At 45.9% G+C, this 12,653-nt stretch overlaps 1 protein-coding gene across 3 annotated transcripts in view; it reads right to left on the reverse strand.

Annotated features, from left to right (window-relative positions):
* HIP1 (huntingtin interacting protein 1) overlaps positions 1-12,653 on the reverse strand; it is a 154,438-nt gene that overhangs the window by 79,788 nt on the left and 61,997 nt on the right. Inside the window, exon 1 of one of the 3 annotated variants that reach the window (XR_008992193.1) lies at positions 34-200. The exons of the other annotated variants lie outside the window; for them this stretch is intronic. The gene's annotated coding sequence lies outside the window, so the exon portion shown is untranslated. Of the gene's footprint in view, positions 1-33; positions 201-12,653 lie in introns of those variants that run through there. 3 annotated transcript variants of the gene reach the window in all.

Here is a 12,653-nt window from a genome sequence, read left to right on the forward strand (position 1 = left end):
AGGCTCCAGGGCAGAGCCCTGCTCTTCACTTACCATCTTGCTCACATCCATGACCGAGGCAGCCGGGCACCCCCCACCCCTTGAGATCCCGCTTCCCCCAAATGCTGCTCCCGGCTAATCCAGCCCCGAGGGCTCCATACTGCGAAAAGAGCGACCGGCAGGGTCCCCGCGGACAGGGGAAGGCGGCGGCGGCAGGACCGAGGCTGGACCGGAGAAAGGAAGGGAAGGGGGAGGGGAGGCGGGAGGGGAGGGGGCCGGGCGCCGAGCCGCAGCGCGCACCGGGGGCGGGGGAGGCGCGGCCCCGCGGGCGGGCGGCGCTGCCGAGCCCCTGGGCCGGGGAATCCCCAATTCAGCCGGGGCGCCCGTGGGTGGGGGACGCGCGGTTGGGGGGCGCCCAGTGGACGGATTCCCGGGGCCGGAGCGTGCGGCCCGGGCGTGATTTGAATAACAAAAGGCCGCTTTTTCCCGAGCCCAGGGGCCGGGATTGCCGAGCCGAGAGCGCTGGGCCACCAGAAGGGTGTGCGCTTGTTTCGGTGGTTGGATTAGTGGACTCGGGAAGCAAGCGGGAGGAGGCCACTGAAAAGGAGCGTGAGATGGGGTTGGGAGTGGGGTGGGTGGCAGCAGGCGACATTCCAGTGGGGGCAGGGGGTCCGGGGGTCCCTCCCCACTTGGCTGCATTGGACAAAGGCGGGATTCAGAGCCAGTTATTTGCCTCCTGCAGCTAATCCGGAGGGGACGAGCGGATGAGTTTGGGGTCTGCAAACAGATGGGCGCTTAGAGGGAAGCGGCACAGGTATCCCCGGAAGGCTCTAAGGGGCCTCCTCAGTGCGCCCCAGAGCCAGGCCCTCCCGGAGCGAAGGAAACCGGCTTCTAAGCGATGTCTGCCCTGAGCGCAGAGCACCTTTCTGTCAAGCCAGACTCTCTCCCATCTTTTCTATTCTTTACCCAATGCCTAGTCTGCCCTTGGAGAAATAGGAAGCAGCCACTCCTCTGTACAGGAGACATGGCTGGTGGTGGAAAGGACTCCTGGCGAGAACCCTCTTTTGGGGCACAGTGTCCAGAAAAGGCCAGGACACCCAAGTCTATGGATTGTACACGGGGTGCCTCAAATCCTCAAATGAGCAGGAAGGTTTGGAGCACACTGGAGTCAGCAGGGACCTGAGTCCACTTATACCAACCCTGCTTTAAACGCAGGTGAGGAAACTGAGGCCCAGAGAAGGGGAGTGATATGCCCCAGGTCACACCTGGTGTGTGTGTGGGGGGATCAGCAGAAACCTCAATAAGGACAGGTCAGCCCACAACAAAAAGCTTCCCAAGCTATTGTGGGGCACCCAGCTTCTAAAATCCTCTCCTGTGTACAGGTGAGGCAACCGGTCCACAAACCTGGCCCTCTGAGCCCACTAAGGGGGCCAAGAAGGCAGCACTGGTAAGTCCCACACCCTGGCCCCAGGGCCAGCTGAGCTGCCTAGGACAGCCTTCTCCCCCTTCAAAGCTGAGTTCTCAATCTCCGAAAACGGGATTTTCTCTACATGCCTCCCTAGGGAAGATGATACAGATGACACAAAAGCAGAAGCGGAGGAATTTAAGGGGCTTTCATTGTGCTGGCCATTTCCAGGCCCTAGAGCCCACACAAGGGTCCCTCAGCTCCAGGTGAGGGATCTCCGGCCCAGGTCTCTGTCTAGCCCTGGGTCTGGAAGGCAGACTGACATCCCCTCCCACCTACGCTGCTCCCAGCAAGCCCAGCTCTTCCTGCCCTCCCCCAGCCACAGGAAACCGGAGGGCTGCCCTGTCTGCTCTGGGTAATGGATCCAACAGTCCCCTTGAGACAGGGACCATGGGCTTAGACAGAGTGGGGTGAGGGTCTCTGGAAAAAAACTAAGCAAGATAATCCATTGTGAGATCTGCTTTGGCCTGCTGGGGGGGGGGGGGGGGGAGCTTACTTTTCTGACTACCCAGGTGCTGCTTTTTTTCCTCTAGCCCTAAACAAATGATTTGTTGCAACTTGGGCAATGTAGCAAGCAACCCCAAAACAACATAGTAAAAACAGGAAGGATTCCATCTTAAAACCCAATTAGTTAAAAAGTAAGTTCCTTAACAAACAGACAATAACAGCCTACCTTGGGAGCAAAGCAGGCAGCCTTGAATGATAAGCTCCCAGACCAGGAAGCTGCTTTCCTGGGTGGATATCAGAACAGTAAAATCTTGTAAATAACCAGGAAGACTAATAAACTTAATGTTTCTTCAAAGGAAAACATTTTGGGGCCACTTAGCAGGTGTGCATCCCTAGCCCTGTCTCTCAACTGCCTATAAAACCCCTAGACAACAACTCCCTGGGGGGCTCTCTTGTCCCCTTCCTGGCCTGAGCCAGGAGCTCTGTCCTCCTGCTTTCTCTCTAAATAAAAGCCTCTGCCTTGCTCTCCTACCTTGAGTGTTTGCTAAGTTCATTCTTGGCTCCATGAACAAGAACCCGGGCATCGCCCTCTCCTGACTCATGTCCACGAGAGTGAACCCAAATGCAGTGGGAGGCAGGAGAGAAGCACACCACAGCTTTCTCATCCTTCAACGCTGATCCCCAAGCTGGAAAGGGCTGGGTGAACCAGCAAGAGTCACCCAGTGCAGAAATGAGGTGTAGATTTTCTGTTGCCTGAGTAAATGTACTACCATCTTTTTTCTTTAAGGGAAAAAAAAAAGATGGATAGATTTTAGGTTAAAAAAACATTCTGAACCCTTAGGCCTGGAGTTGATTAACAGGTCAAGGTTTCCCAATAGATCTTGGCACCTTAGCTGGAAAAGCCCATTTTATCATTGCTAACATGGGGATATGATGCCCAATTTGCACACAGGTGTTAAGGGTCAAATGAAAACTTTCTCAAATTTACCTGCAGTAGGCTAAGTGAAAGCACTCAAAGATCCTAGTCCTTGGAACCTCATATATATACTACCTTATAAGGCAAAGACTGTGTACATGTGATTTAAGTCAAGGATTCTGAGAAGAGATGATCCTGTATTATCTGGGTAGACCCTAGATGCAATCACATGTATCCTTATGAGAGGGCAATTTGATACCAGAGAAGCAAGGCAGTGAACCACAGAGACAGGTTGGAAGATGCAGTCACAGCTAAGAAATGCCAGGAGTCACCAGAAACTCAAAGAGGCAAGGAACAGATTCTCCCCTAGAGACTCCGAGGAGTGTGGCCCTATCCATATTTTGAGTCTGGCCCAATGATACTGTTTCCTCACTCTGGCCTCCAGAGCTGTGAGAGGATAAATTTCTGTGGTTTTAGCCATTGGCTTTATGATAATTTGTTACAGCAAGCATAGGAAACTAACGCATTGCCCACAGGTCAGGGAGAGCTGGTGTCATGGCTCCTGACAAATGCCACCTCAGGGCTAGCCTCTGTCAGACTTCCTCATGGGGGAGCTCCTCCCAAGACAGCAGGAGAGGCCAGCAGCAACAGGCCAGCTCCCCTGCATTTAGGGCAGTGCTCGGGCACATAAGTACCTATCTACATGCAAGCATGTATGTATATTCATGCATGCACATGTGCACGCACACACGCACACAGGGAAGGAGCAAATAACAGCTTCGTACAAGAGCATAGGCTCCTCTGCCTTGGCCAACCACCACCCTGCCTGGCCCAGCCAGCACACAAGCACCTTCGGGAGTGCCTACATTTCCTACCACTCCTCTTGGGCAGACAGTTTCCAGTTTTGAGAAGAGGTAAAAAGGAGGGGCCTGCCAGGGGGGTCCCCATTCCAGAGTGCTGGTGCCACAAAGCATACCAGGGTCTCCAGTCACTGAGGAAGACATTTCTAGCCATGCTGCTGTTGACAGAAGCAGTGTGAAACCGGCATGGTCATCATGAGGCCCCAGGCCACTGGCTTGGGTCAGGAAGCCTCTTGACAAATTGGACAGAACGAGAAACAGCGAGTCCAGGAACTAGGCTGCTTCTCTGTCCTTTCTTCACCAGCTCCAGACCACCATAACCAAACGCCTGCTGGGCCTTTCCACCTGCAGGGGTCTCAGTCCCACAGGCACCTCAGACTCAAGGAGACTAAAAATTGATTTTTCTTTTCTGTTTTCCCCATCTGCTTCTTTGCATATGTCTTCTGTCTAAACTAATGGCTCTACCTCCACTTAGACGCTCAAGCTAGAAACTTCCAAGTCAGCCTTATTTCCTTCACTGACAAGCTCCCACCCCACCCATCTAATCAGATTGCATATCCATGCAGTTCTTTCTTGCAGACAACTTCCAATCTAGGTCTTCTTTTCCAATCCTGTGCTAAGACTTTCAACAATGGCCTAACTGGCCTCCCTGCCTCCAATCTCTTCTGGTCTAATACATCATCCACACATCTAATTCCTACTCCCCACTAGCCCACCCCAAGTGGGAAAAAACCCCCAAATGTGGCACTCAAGCTCCTACTAATCTGGCCTCATCAGCCTCCTTTCTAGTCTACCTCCTCTCCCCGTCAATGAGGTCATGGCCCATCAAACTACTCACATGTGCTCAGAATGTCCTGGAATGCCCTTCCCATTTCTTCAGCTTGAAGATTATTTCTCATGCTTCAGGACCCATCTCAGAGGTCACCTCTATGAAGCCATCGTTGACCCTGGCCATTGGGGAGTCCCTTCCCACAATGGACAGCCCTTGGGTACAATCTGCATGTCCTGGGCTCTCCCTGCTCACCTGTGAGCACCCTCAGCAGAGGCAGGGCCTCACTGGGCTGACATTCTGAGTGTCCTGCCCCTTACCTACTTACCTGTCCCAGTCAGAATTCCACACCCACATCACTGCCCCACCTTTAACAGCTAATGAGCCAAATGGACCCAGGAGGCCTACAGAGGCTGTGTCCTTGGTAGAGGGTGACATCTACTGGACAACCGTGGTTCTGCAGCCTAGCCCTACAAATATGATGAGCCTTACAGAGTACTTGAGAGGCGTGAGATTCTGTTAATTTCCACTTTAGGTTTAAACTAGAGTATTTCTCACAAAAGGGTCTTATGTAATGTGTGTTACTATGCTACCGCTAACAATAGGCAAACACAGAGGACTGTAAGGGTTACAGAATGGCTTTTTGTCTACTAATTCATTAACCCTTAAAAAATGGGGATAAGGCAGATAGAAAAGCTACTATTATTAACAACACCTATTTTGCAAGTGTGGTGCTATAAGGCAAAGAGTGTACAACTGAAACCTGCAAAGGCAGAGATGGGGGAAGAGGTCCAGATTCTTTAGCTTTGCTTATAGTGTCTTAATATTTAATAATTCTTTTCATTTATTGAAATATCATTACATAATAATGATGGATATTAAAGACAAAAGTATAAGCTCTGGAGGCAGATCTCAAGTTGAATTCTGGCTCCATTATGTTCTAGATAGGTGCAAGTTCCTTAATCTCTCTGACTTTCTGTTTTCTGATCTGAAAAGCAGGGCTAATAAATATTATACCTTCCAGGGTTGAGGTGAGAATTACTTGAACCAATGCATATAAAGTACACAGCACAGCAGGAGGTGACCCCAGATGTGGCTCAACACAATTCATCTCTTGATGGCTAGTTCCTGATACATTCTAGATAATTTAAGCTTAAATTATTTAAGGAAAAAAAAACTATACCAAGCCAAGGATAACAGTTGTTCTGATTGAAGTGACAGTAAATAAATAGGTTTATAGACAGAAAAAATAAGGAACCAGAGCCACTGACCATACCCAACTGAGCAGCAGAGGACTTTCGCCATTAGCTGAGGTGCTCCTGCAAGAGAGCCATGGCCACAGGTGAGTGACAGCCCAGCATGAACAGTACTCCTAGTGGCTCCATTGTGGACCATTCCCACAGGGCTCTTCTTAGGCGGAATGCAGCCTTTCTCAATGAGTGAGTCCCTTTGATTCCAGTTGGAAAAGCCTTCTGCTGCCTCTTTGTAAGATTAAAAAGTTGGAAAAGAAAATGCCTTCCAGAAACACAAGAGTTCCTAGACCTAGAGGGTATCTCAGAATACCTGAAGGATACAGCATCCTGCGCAAGTGGGAAGGGGGGTGAATAATGATAACAACCGATAACATCTATTGAGCTCTTACCATGCACCAGCCACTATGACAAGCACTTTGCAACTGTGTCTTTTAGTCCCCACAACCCTGTATACTAAATGTCACTATTATTATCCTTATTTTACAGAGAAGGGAAGGAGGCCCAGAGGTCAAGTGACTTTCCCAGGGCCCCGCAGCAAATAGGCAGGGCAGCCGGGGTTGAAGGCAGGCAGTATTCCAGATCCCCAACTTGTAGCCCTACTCTGGGTTCATGCTGAGTCATGCTGTGCAGTGTCCCCATCACCTGGCCTGCCCTGCCTGTGGGATACCTGCCCGCACCAGGATGAGCAGGCAGTTTAAACTATGTGATTTTTAGTATGTATTTTTATTTATGGGGTTGCATTTCTTCTAAAACCTTGTGAACTGTGGGTACAATGGTACAATGAATCTACTGCCTTCCCTCCCTTTCCTAAGTGATCTGCATGAATTTCCAGAGCCAGGGCCTGGGCACCAGTGATTCAGATGCAGGGCCTGCTAGCTACCTCTTGGACTTCCATTCTATTGCCCTCCTGTGCCATGTGTGCCAAGACCAGTCCTAAGGAATGACTCCTTAAATAGTTTAAGCATTTCCCCTAAACAGGCCTGTATATTATAGATAATTTGCATCATCTCAAGTAACCCATATTCTGAAGTTAAATTAAGTATTGACTATCAGACACCAGGTAGAAAGAAAACCACTGCAGTTTAGCAGGAAGCTGTAAGTAATGAACAAGAGAAATGTGGGCATGACAGAGAAAATCCCATAGCCAGAGGGGAATTAAGTGAAGTTTAAAGGCAAACAGAGAATGCAGATGGGAGACCCCAGAAAGTGCTATGAAGTTATGCTAGAAAGGAGAGTGACCTGCTACACAGAGGCTAGATTCCCATTTTCTACAGTGATGCTGTAGGTTACACACAGGTTCAGCTTCCATTTCAATGTTTTCTTCTCAGAACTTTTCAGAAGGAGCTACTAGGAAGTCTTCCTCTTGACCTGTTGGAGCAGACCTCTGATTTTACACAGAACTCAAGTTATTCACTTTCAATATAAAAAATTCATTCTGCAGGAACCCTCAGCAGTGTCCAGGTACTGGTGGGCATGGTAACTATAAAATATGAAGCTGAGGGGCCGAGCCAAGATGGTGGCGTGAGTAGAGCAGCAGAATCTCACAAAACCATATATATTTTTGAAAATTCAACAAATACAACTATCCCTAGAAGAGAGACCAGAAGATACATGACAACAGCCAGACAACATCTACACCTGCGAGACCCAGCACCTTGGGAAGGGGGTAAGATACAAACTGTGGCCCGGTGGGACCCGAGCACCCCTCACCCCAGCCCCCGGCGGGAGGAGAGGAGTCGGAGCAGGGAGGGAGAGGGAGCCCAGGACTGCTAAATAAATACCCAGCCCCAGCCATCCGCAGTGGAGCGCAGACACACAGTGCGTGGGGTGCTGGACACTAGAGAAATGGGACAGTAAAACCTGAGAGTGGGTCCCAGCAGCCGGCGCCCCCGGGACAAAGAAAAGCGAGTGCCCTTTGAAAGACTTAAAGGGACAGGGACCCCACAGTGGGACAGAAACATTCCAGGACACTTAGCCCAGCAGCTGGGAATCCCGGGGAACTCTGGGCACCCTAACCCCCTGGGCGGCAGCGCAGCTCGGAGGACCCTCACAGAGATAAACAGCCTCCTGCCCGTTCTTCTCCAACGCCGCTCCGCCATAGGGGAGCAGCAGCCTGACGCAGCAGGGCAGAAATTATTTCACAGTGGCTGGGCAAGAATTAGAAACCCTGACTGCGTGCAGCTACCCAGCACAAGCCACTACAGGTTGCTGTTCTCCCAGGAGAGGAAGGCCACAACTAGCAAGAAGGGACGTCCTCCCAGCCAACATATGCACCAGCTTCCCACAACTACCTCTATCGCCATGAAAAGGCAGAAGAATTTGATCCAGACCAGACTAACCCAGACCCTCCCCTGAGAAGGAAGCTGGAGAGATAGTCCTAACGAATCTTCCTGAAAAAGAATTCAAAATAAAGGTCATAACCATGCTGATGGAGCTGCAGAGAAATATGCAAGAGCTAAGGGATGAAGTCTGGAAGGAGATTACAGAAATTAAACAATCTTTGGAAGGATTTATAAGCAGAATGGATAAGATGCAAGAGGTCATTGATGGAATAGAAACCAGAGAACAGGAACACATAGAAGCTGACACAGAGAGAGATATAAGGATCTCAGGAATGAATCAATATTAAGAGAACTCTGTGACCAATCCAAACAGAACAATATTCGCATTATAGGGGCACCAGAAGAAGAAGAGAGATAAAAGGGAAAGAAAGTGTATTTGAAGAAATAATTGCTGAAAACTTCCCCAAACTAGGGGAGGAAATAATGGTTCAGACCACGAAGTACACAGAACTCCCAACAGAAGGGACCCAAGGAGGACAACACCAAGACACATAATAATTAAAATGGCAAAGATCAAGGACAAGGACAGAGTTTTAAAGGCAGCTAGAGAGAGGAAAATGGTCACCTACAAAGGAAAACCCATCAGGTTATCATCAGATTTCTCAACAGAAACTTTACAGGCCAGAAGAGAATGGCATGATATATTTAATGCAATGAAACAGAAGGGCCTTGAACCAAGAATACTGTATCCAGCACGATTATCATTTAAATATGAAGGAGGGATTAAACAATTACCAGACAAGCAAAAGTCGAGGGAATTTGCCTCCCACAAACCACCTCTACAGGGTATTTTAGAGGGACTGCCCTAGATGGGAGCACTCCTAAACAGATGTCACCAGAGAAAATAAAATCACAGCAAAGAAAGCAGACCAACCAAATACTAACTAAAGGCAAAAAATAAAATCAACTACTCACAAAAGCAGTTAAAGGAAACACAAAAGAGCATAGAATAAAACAACCAACATATAAAGAATGGAGGAGGAATAAGAAGGGGGAGAAATAAAGAATCACCAGACAGTGTTTATAATAGCTTAATAAGCGAGTTAAGTTAGACGGTAAGATACTAAAGAAGCTAACCTTGAACCTTTGGTAACCACGAATCTAAAGGCTGCAATGGCAATAAGTACATATCTTTCAATAATCACCCTAAATATAAATGGATTGAATGCACCAATCAAAACACACAGAGTAATAGAATGGATAAAAAAGCAAGACCCATCTATATGCTGCTTACAAGAGACTCACCTCAAACCCAAAGACATGCACAGACTAAAAGTCAAGGGATGGAAAAAGATTTTCCATGCAAACAACAGGGAGAAAAAAGCAGGTGTTGCAGTACTAGTATCAGACAAAATAGACTTCAAAACAAAGAAAGTAGAGATAAAGAAGGACATTACATAATGACAAAGGGCTCAGTCCAACAAGAGGATATAACCATTATAAACATATGCACCCAATACAGGGGCACCATCATATGTGAAACAAATACTAACAGAATTAAAGGAGGAAATAGAATGCAATGCATTCATTTTAGGAGACTTTAACACACCACTCACTCCAAAGGATAGATCCACCAGACAGAAAATAAGTAAGGACACAGAGGCACTGAACAACACACTAGAAAAGATGGACCTAATAGACACCTATAGAACTCTACACCCAAAAGCAACAGGATGCACATTCTTCTCAAGTGCACATGGAACATTCTCTAGAATAGACCACATACTAGGCCACAAAAAGAGCCTCAGTAAATTCCAAAAGATTGAAATTCTACCAAATTTTCAGACCACAAAGGTATAAAACTAGAAATAAATTTGCACAAAGAAAGCAAAAAGGCTCACAAACACATGGAGGCTTAACAACATGCTCCTAAATAATCAATGGATCAACAACCAAATTAAAATGGAGATCCAGCAATATATGGAAACAAATGACAACATCAACACAAAGCGCCAACTTCTGTGGGACGCAGCGAAAGCAGTCTTAAGAGGCCAGTATATAGCAATCCAGGCATATTTAAAGAAGGAAGAACAATCCAAAATGAATAGTCTAACATCACAGTTATCAAAATTGGAAAAAGAAGAACAAATGAGGCCTAAAGTCAGCAGAAGGAGGGACATAATAAAGATCAGAGAAGAAATAAACAAAATTGAGAAGAATAAAACAATAGAAAAAAATCAATGAAACCAAGAGCTGGTTCTTTGAGAAAATAAACAAAATAGATAAGCCTCTAGCCAGGCTTATTAAGAGAAAAAGAGAATCAACACACATCAACAGAATCAGAAACAAGAAAGGGAACATCACGACAGACCCAACAGAAATACAAAGAATTATTAGAGACTACTATGAAAACCTATATGCTAAGAAGCTGGAAAACCTAGAAGAAATGGACAACTTCCTAGAAAAATACAACCTTCCAAGACTGACCAAGGAAGAAACACAAAATCTAAACAAACCAGTTACCAGCAAAGAAATTGAAGCAGTAATCAAAAAACTACCCAGGAACAAAACCCCCGGGCCAGATGGATTTACCTTGGAATTTTATCAGACATACAAAGAAGACATAATACCCATTCTCTTTAAAGTTTTCCAAAAAATAGAATAGGAGGGAATACTCACAAACTCATTCTATGAAGGCAACATCACCCTAATACCAAAACCAGGCAAAGACACCACCAAAAAAGAAAACTACAGACCAATATCCCTGATGGAACGTAGATGCAAAAATACTCAACAAAATATTAGCAAACCGAATTCAAAAATGCATCAAAAGGATCATACACCATGACCAAGGGGGATTCATCCCAGGGATGCAAGGAAGGTACAACATTCGAAAATCCATCAACATCATCCACCACATCAACAAAAAGAAAGACAAAAACCACATGATCATCTCCATAGATGCTGAAAAAGCATTTGACAAAATTCAACATCCATTCATGATAAAAACTCTCAGAAAAATGGGTATAGAGGGCAAGTACCTCAACATAATAAAGGCCATATATGACAAACCCACAGCCAACATCATACTGAACAGCGAGAAGCTAAAAGCTTTTCCTCTGAGATCGGGAACAAGACAGGGATGCCCACTCTCTCCACTGTTATTCAACATAGTACTGGAGGTCCTAGCCATGGCGATTAGACAAAACAAAGAAATACAACCAATCCAAATTGGTAAAGAAGAAGTTAAACTGTCACTATTGGCAAATGGCATGATACTGTACATAAAAAACCCTAAAGACTCCACTCCAAAACTACCAGAACTGATATTGGAATACAGCAAAGTTGCAGGATACAAAATTAACACACAGAAATCTGTGGCTTTCCTATACACTAACAATGAACTAATAGAAAGAGAAATCAGGAAAACAATTCCATTCACAATTGCATCAAAAAGAATAAAATACCTAGGAATAAGCCTAACCAAGGAAGTGAAAGACCTATACCCTGAAAACTACAAGACACTCATAAGAGAAATTAAAGAGGTCACTAACAAATGGAAACTCATCCCATGCTCCTGGCTAGGAAGAATTAATAGTCAAAATGGCCATCCTGCCCAAAGCAATATACAGATTCGATGCAATCCCTATCAAATTACCTACAACATTCTTCAACGAACTGGAAGAAATAGTTCAAAAATTCATGTGGAAACACCAAAGACCCCGAATAGCCAAAGCAATCCTGAGAAGGAAGAATAAAGTGGGGGGGGATCTCTCTCCCCAACTTCAAGCTCTACTACAAAGCCACAGTAATCAAGACAATTTGGTACTGGCACAAGAACAGAGCCACAGACCAGTGGAACAGAATAGAGACTCCAAACATTAACCCAAACATATATGGCCAATTAATATACGATAAAGGAGCCGTGGACATACAATAGGGAAATGACAGTCCCTTCAACAGATGGTGCTGGCAAAACTGGACAGCTACATGTAAGAGAATGAAACTGGATCACTGTCTAACCCCATACACAAAAGTCAATTCAAAATGGATCAAAGACCTGAATGTAAGTCATGAAACCATAAAACTCCTAGAAAAAAACATAGGCAAAAATCTCTTGGACATAAACATGAGTGACTTCTTTATGAACATATCTCCCCAGTCAAGGGAAACAAAAGCAAAAATGAACAAGTTGGAGTATATCAAGCTGAAAAGCTTCTGTACAGCAAAGGACACCATCAATAGAACAAAAAGGTACCCTACAGTATGGGAGAATATATTAATAAAGGACAGATCCAATAAAGGGTTGACATCCAAAATATATAAAGAGCTCATGCTCCTCAACAAACAAAAAGCAAATAATCCAATTAAAAAATGGGCAGAGGACTGAACAGACAGTTCTCCAAAGAAGAAATTCAGATGGCCAACAGACACATGAAAAGATGCTCCACATCGCTAGTCATCAGAGAAATGCAAATTAAAACCACAATGAGATATCACGTCACACCAGTAAGGATCGCCACCATCCAAAAGACAAACAACAAATGTTGGTGAGGTTGTGGAGAAAGGGGAACCCTCCTACACTGCTGGTGGGAATATAAATTAGTTCAACCATTGTGGAAAGCAGTATGGAGGTTCCTCAAAAAGCTAAAAATAGACATACCATTTGACCCAGGAATTCC

Source organism: Manis pentadactyla, chromosome 10 (assembly GCF_030020395.1).
Source record: "Manis pentadactyla isolate mManPen7 chromosome 10, mManPen7.hap1, whole genome shotgun sequence".
NCBI lineage: Eukaryota > Metazoa > Chordata > Mammalia > Pholidota > Manidae > Manis > Manis pentadactyla.